Below are 7,238 nucleotides of genomic sequence, written 5' to 3'. Positions count from 1 at the left end.
TGACACCTCATCTGGAGTACTGTGTACAGTTTTGGTCTCCTTATATAAGGAAAGATATACTTGCCTTAGAGGCGGTGCAATGAAGGTTCTCTAGATTGGTTCTTGGGAAGACAGGATTGTCCATTGAGGAGAGATTGAGTAGAATGGGCCTATACTCTCTGGAGTTTAGGAGAATGAGAGGTGATCTCATTGAAACGTATAAGATTCTGAGGGGGTTTGACAGGGTAGATGCCGAGAGGTTGTTGCCCCTGGCTGGAGAGTCCAGAACTAGGGGGCATAGTCGCAAGATAAGGGGTTGGCCATTTAAGACCGAGATGAGGAGGAATTTCTTCACTCAGAGGGTTGTGAATCTTTAGAATTCTTTACTCCAGAGAGCTGTGGAAGCTGAGTTGTTGAATATGTTCAAGACTGAGATAGACAGATTTTTGGACTTTAGGTATGTGGGGATCAGGTGGAAAAGTGGAGTTGAGGTCAAAGATCAGCCATGATCTTATTGAATTCGCAACCCCTCAGATAATGAAGCAGTCCGTGCCCACATGCAGCAAGACCTGGACAACATCCAGGCTTGGGCTGATAAGTGGCAAGTAACATTCGCGCCAGACAAGTGCCAGGCAATGACCATCTCCAACAAAAGAGAGTCTAACCACCTCCCCATGACATTCAACGGCATTACCATCACCGAATCCCCCACCATCAACATCCTGAGGGTCACCATTGACCAGAAACTTAACTGGACCAGCCACATAAATACTGCGGCTACAAGAGCAGGTCAGAGGCTGGGTATTCTGCGGCAAGTGACTCACCTCCTTACTCCCCAAAGCCTTTCCACCATCTACAAAGGCACAAGTCAGGAGCTGATGGAATACTCTCCACTTGCCTGGATGAGTGCAGCTCCAACAACACTCAAGAAGCTCGACATCATCCAGGATAAAGCAGCCCGCTTGATTGGCACCCTATCCACCACCCTAAACATTCACTCCCTTCACCACCGGCGCATCATGGCAGCAGTGTGCACCATCCACAGGATGCACTGCAGCAAGTCGCCAAGGCTTCTTCGACAGCACCTCCCAAACCCTCGACCTCTACCATCTCGAAGGACAAGGGCAGCAGGCACATGGGAACAACACCACCTGCACATTCCCCTCCAAGTCACACATCATCCCGACTTGGAAATACATCGCTGTTCCATCATCGTCGCTGCGTCAAAATCCTGGAACTCCCTTCCTAACAGCACTGTGGGAGAACCTTCATCACACGGACTGCAGCGGTTCAAGAAGGCGGCTCACCACCACCTTCTCAAGGGCAATTAGGGATGGGCAATAAATGCTGGCCGTGCCACGAACAAATTTTAAAAAATGGCGGAGCAGGCTCAATGGGCCAGATGGCCTACTCCTGCTCCTATTTCTTATGTTCTTATTACAAATTGGTTGCCGCGTTTCCTACATTATAACAATGACTATATTTCAAAAAGTAATTCATTGAGCATAAAGTGCTTTGGGACATTCTGAGGTCATGAAAGATGCTACATAAATGCAAGTTCTTTTTTGTTTCTTTACTGGCAGAAGGGAGAGGGTGGAAGGGAGGGCAGTGCTCAAAATAGTACAAGTGTGGGAGTTACAAAGTTAAACGGCCTATATTTGTTAAACATCTGCAGCTAAAAGTAGGCAGCTGGATTGTCATGTAGAAAACATGGATAACGGAATACAAAATAAAAGGATTAGGATTTATGGGGGGGGAAAGAAATTCTTGAGCCCAGTGGAAATAAAATAGGTTATTTATTTGCCTCACAAAGGTTTTTGAATTGTTGGGATCCTCAGAAGCCTAATAAATGAAACTGGTTTGGAGCATGTTCAGAGACTGGTGGAGGTGGTCAGCTGCAGTGTGTGGACCACAATCAGTTCACTGAAAAGACAACAGAACTAACACAGGCATAGTAAAAAACCAAAAGAACTTACAAGTACATTTTTCTCTTTTTGATATCCTTTCATCTAACCTGAACAAAAGAAGACGTTTCCAAGAAAGTGAGGCATATTGCAAGGATTAAAAGCAAAATCAGAGTTTTCGGAATCCAGCACAGGTACAGGTCCAGGTCCAAATGGCAACAATTATCAGACTATTGAATCTCCAGGAGCAGCAAAACAATTCACCAACTCTGATTTTCACAACACAATAAAAATACGGGGGAAAAAAAAAGACATTTGAAGCCCTGGGCAGTTATACTGTCAGTACTAATAATGTTTAGATTTATGCTGTTTTTAGTCGCAGTTACGAGCGTGCCACTACGATTACAGTTAATGCTTTGTTCAAACTTAACAGTTTCACTACATAATATCTAAGTTAGGATCAATTTCCCAGTATTCTTACCTTCAGTAAGTCTTCACTTTTCCCCCATCAATGTACAGCAATTTGTCACTGAGCTATTTGGAGCTCGCGCCATCAGGCATTCCAGACAAGACTCCTTAACATCCTATGCTTCCCAAAATCAGTTACAGCTTGTCAGTGGGGTTTCGGTGGTGGGGTGCTGTTTGCCTATTTATATCCTGCAAAGTTTTATAAATGTGTATATACTTCAACATCAGTGTGTTAAGCTATCAAGTAGCTCCTGCCGAGTGCCCCGAAACCTAGTTGGTAGCAAAGACAGATGAAGGCTGCTACCAACTACGTAACTGGTCAGGTCTGGCTGAGTTTAAAGTCGTAAGTGGGGCCCCGCTTCTGTGATTTTGTGAATGCAGGACCTGACTGCAGCAACCAAGAGACAGATAAATCCTGTCATGGATAAATGGGATCTGGAACATTTTCCTTGTTTATATTGGCAAGCAAAGCATGTTACACTTGGGGACGGATAATGTGATCACATGGCACCAGAACTGTTACACATTAAGTGCTGCATATGCTCGTTATGGTTGCCAACTCTGGTTAAAAGGATTCCTGGAGAGTTGATCATGTGACACTAGATCATGTGCCCTTTTCGAAAATTCACATGCCCCACTGGCATTGCCAAACTATGTTAACTTTGTCTAACAAAGTACTCTCAATGGGGAAGAGTGGAACTAGAATGCACAGTTTCCACCATATACCAGTTGCAGGCTGGTTAGACATGAGATGAGGAGAGTTTCTCTGTGGGAATTCACAGAATAAGTAATGATTGCAGGCACGGGGACTTTCCTCACAGCTGGTCCTGCAGGTTGCTTTTCAGGCACATTCCTGTACTCCTGAATTACTCTGTGTACTGTGGCAGCTGAAATGAGGTGATCACTTTTGTTAGGTGTTTCTTCCCCCCCCTCCTTTGCTTTCTTTTAAGCCTTGTTTTTTGTTCTGATCGACGGGCAACAGGGGACATTAGTTTTCATTACTACAGCGATGAAGAAAGATGAACCCATTTTATACCCATAAGTTCCTTTAACAATATGCACCTTGCCTTCAAAAAAAACTCAATTTTCCTCCCCAAGAGAAAGATAATTGCAGTGAAATTGTGAAAGACAGAGGACAGGTAATCTCTCTCCTCCTTTAAGTCGCTCCTTAAAACCTACCTCTTTGATCAAGCTTTTGGTCACCTGTCCTAATATCTCAATATGTGGCTCGGTGTCAAATTATGTCTGATTACACTCCAGTGAAGCGCCTTGGGATGTTTTACTACATGAAAGACACTATATAAATTCATTGCTGTTGTATTGACTCTCTGGTTATATGCAGTGCATGGCGATGTTTTCCCTACCTCCCAGCATCTTCTACGGGTTATAGTCAGCTACCAGTCGCTGGCTTTCTTTTTAACCCATCTTTCCTTCCACAGCGTCCCATGTCCGTGCGCGCTACACCACCGTAACTTAGCCGGAAGTATGGCAAGCTATACTTGCAGTGGTGATACTGGACCAGCTATGAGGAAATTCCAGCAGGGAATGGCTGAAACTGAAGATGGACAATGCCTCGAGCGTCAGGGAGACAGGCAGGATGGCGCAGGATGGGAATTGAGAGTATGGGCCACGGAGGCACAAACCGTGCATGCAATGGAATGGCGGGAGCTGGTTCAAAGGGTGATGACTCACAGGACGACGTCACATACATGACTACAGATGTGTCCTGAGCATACATGTCCAGGCAGCCACTGCACCAATTACTGTGGTGCCCGTTCTTGTAAGGCCATTTACTGACCCAGTACAGATAGCCCTAGAAGGAGACAATGACACACAACAGCCATCCATCTCACAAAGCTAGGATGTAAAAGACAAACCAAGGTGTAAATATTTCTGTCTCCCTGTTATTGGGGTCCTCGTCTTCCTCCTTCCACTGCACAATAATAGATGTTGTGCAGCTTTAAACATTTTTGGGAAAATTTAACAGGATGCAGTCACTTAAAAGTAAATGGCTTCATAGGGAGGGATGGGGGTGGGGGTGGGATTCTTCTAGCCATTAGAAAGGCTGAAATTTGTCAGTCTTTCCAAAGGCTTTATGGGGTGAAAGAAGTGACAAGGCAAAACCAAGGCAAAAGAAGACAAGTCCAATGTAGAGGCGTGAAACTGAGTCATTAGACGCTCAATTCCCTGTTTGATGCCTGGAAAATGGAGATGCTACTGCATGAGGTGGGTGCAAGAAGGGTTAGCCCTATTGGTGCACCAGGATATCATCCCCACAAGATAGCAAGAGATAGCAGCCAGGTTCAATGCTATGTTCAATACCTGCAGGAACTGGGAACAGATTCAGGAGATTATGGACCTGACTAGGTAAGACTACCTACCATGTACCAGTAAATAGCCCAAGACAGCATGCAGCAAGGTATTGCCTGTCATTTGTTCTACATGTACTGCTCAACATGCCCCAATCTCACAAAACCTTACAGCTCTTTCATTGCAGCTCATACATACCCATATTTTAGAAGGGCACATATTCAAGCTGCAATTTACAATTGAAAGCCTTCCTGCACTCAATTTCCAAATTCTTACACATCGAACATTTATAACACAAATATGATCACTTAGTGACACCCAGGATGGGTTTCAGGTTGGGCATATGGCACCCATCAGTAAAACCTTTGTCATCTGGGAAATGCAAAAATGCAGTTAGATTGAGCAGCTGTCTCATGTTATTCAGTGGTAAAGGAGATGAAAATGTTGGCCAGGCTGACCAATCAATCACCTATGTGATACATATGTGAGCAAGACATTAGCTGACACAGTAATTGCAATACACAGCCAGAAAAAGACACAGGCATAAAAGTTAAGGTTTATTTGCAACTTACTGGCAGTGCCAAGCCTATGTTGCAAGTTGGCTGCAGGTATCCTTTCTGCAGAGGGCAAAGCTCTGCAACTTGCTCCCTGCAAGCTCAGCCAATTGCCTTTCATCAAAAAGCTGTTGAGGCTAGGGGTCAATTGAAAATTTCAAAACTGAGACTGATAAATGTTTGTTAGGCAAGTGTATTAAGGGATACGGAACCAAGGTGGGTGGATGGAGTTAAGATACAGATCAGCCACGATCTAATTGAATGGCGGAACAGGCTCAAGGGGCTGAATGGCCTACTCCCGTTCCTATGTTCCTATTGGTAAGTGTGCCAATGTGCAAACTGACCTTGTCAGGTCCATAATCTCCTGAATCTGTTCTCAGGTCCTGCAGGTATTGAAAATAGCATTGAACCTGACTGCTATCTCTTGCTATCTTGTGGGGATGATTTCCTGGAGCGCCAACAGTGCAAATGTGATCCGTCACTGGTTGATCTCTCCGCCATCCCTTCTTTCATTTTGTACCACCTGAACCATGAAATGAGATACTTGAGGCACTTTATAAACAAACTTGCCCAAAGGAGTAAAAAAATATATATTTTTAATAATTTCTGATAAAAGGAAAATATTTAATAAAAATGCAGTACTAAAAAGATGCTGTAAGCACGGCAAAAAAAAAACACACGGTCGATTCTCCTTTAAGAGCTCCATCACCCTTAGAGCTTCTCCTGCTCCCATTCCAAATAAGTGCTTAGTGAAAAAAATCTGGGGTAAGTCCCACTGAATTGCGTGAGATGTTCATTTAAATGTCTTTGCATCAAATCTGGGGCCTAAAGCACAAAGTAGGGCCAAACACTCAAGCACACAAAATGCAGCAGTTTGCAGAATTGCAGCTAGTCATAATTGGGTGCAGGACCTTCTCCGAATTCTGCGATCCCTCTGCGCCCGTGCCGCAACTGCTCTCCCAGTGCACTGTAGCAAAGGATCTCAGTAGAGTGTTTTCTAAATGATGTTGTACTTCCATGGTAATTTTAATGAATCGAATGTCATGTGGGATACTTAATGTAACGGTGGCTTCACGTGGCCTTCATTCTGTCCTTTATCCAGAGCACATACTCCCACCCCCAAGTTTAAATGGAAATGTATTGAGTGAAAAAGCAGATCACCACTCAGCAGATCTATGCTGTGAATCAGTCAGCTGTACAACACTGTACATAATCTCAACATTACACATCGTTAGGCCTCTTGTAGCAGTTTTTAGGATATAGCAAAGTAATTTAAATACTTCCATTTTATACAACGTACATCCTAAATTACTGGCAGGTGCATTACTTTGTTACTGATGCTCTACAAAAGCAGAGGGTTATAATCACCAATTTTCTTTGCAGCCTGTGGCGTGTTGCCTGACCCAAGCTTTGAGCTGCCAGGAGCTGGAGCAGATAAAGAGTGGATTTAATTTTGTATTTAAAGTAGGAAGAAGCAAAGTTTGACACTGAATTTTCAATTCTTCCTGAGTACCTTGAATAAGAGATTGCCCAGAAACAGAGTCTGTCTCACTGTCCAATTGACCCCTCTCTTTTCCTGGCAGCTTCTCCTCAGTGACTTATCTCAGTTTTTCAGAGCCATATTGTACATGTTATGATTCTAATTTTTAAAAAAAATTAGTACATTTCTCATATTTCAGGAGTGTTCATTCAGGACATTTTTTTGTTCTCTAAGTTGGCCAAAACGTGTCCCATGATGCAAAGTTTTTTGGAGGTGGCAGATACAAGAATGTTGGATTGTAAAATTAATTCTGTCAAGTCCAATATCCTTTTCCAAGACTAAATGTAACATAAGAACTATTAATGCAGAAAGACCAAAGCAGAGGAAAAGACACATTGGATAGGTTGGAAAAGCTAGGAAGGAGAGGAATAAAACCAGGACTGGAACATATTGGACATTATGAAGAATTCATTACAAATTGTGATATTGGAGTTCAGGATAGAAAGTTGATTGGTGACCAGAAAACCACTGGCCAGGGATTAG

Source organism: Heptranchias perlo, chromosome 30 (genome assembly GCF_035084215.1).
Source record: "Heptranchias perlo isolate sHepPer1 chromosome 30, sHepPer1.hap1, whole genome shotgun sequence".
Taxonomy (NCBI): Eukaryota; Metazoa; Chordata; class Chondrichthyes; order Hexanchiformes; family Hexanchidae; genus Heptranchias; species Heptranchias perlo.
The sequence above is the reverse complement of the archived record's forward strand: the minus strand, read 5'-3'. Positions refer to the sequence as shown.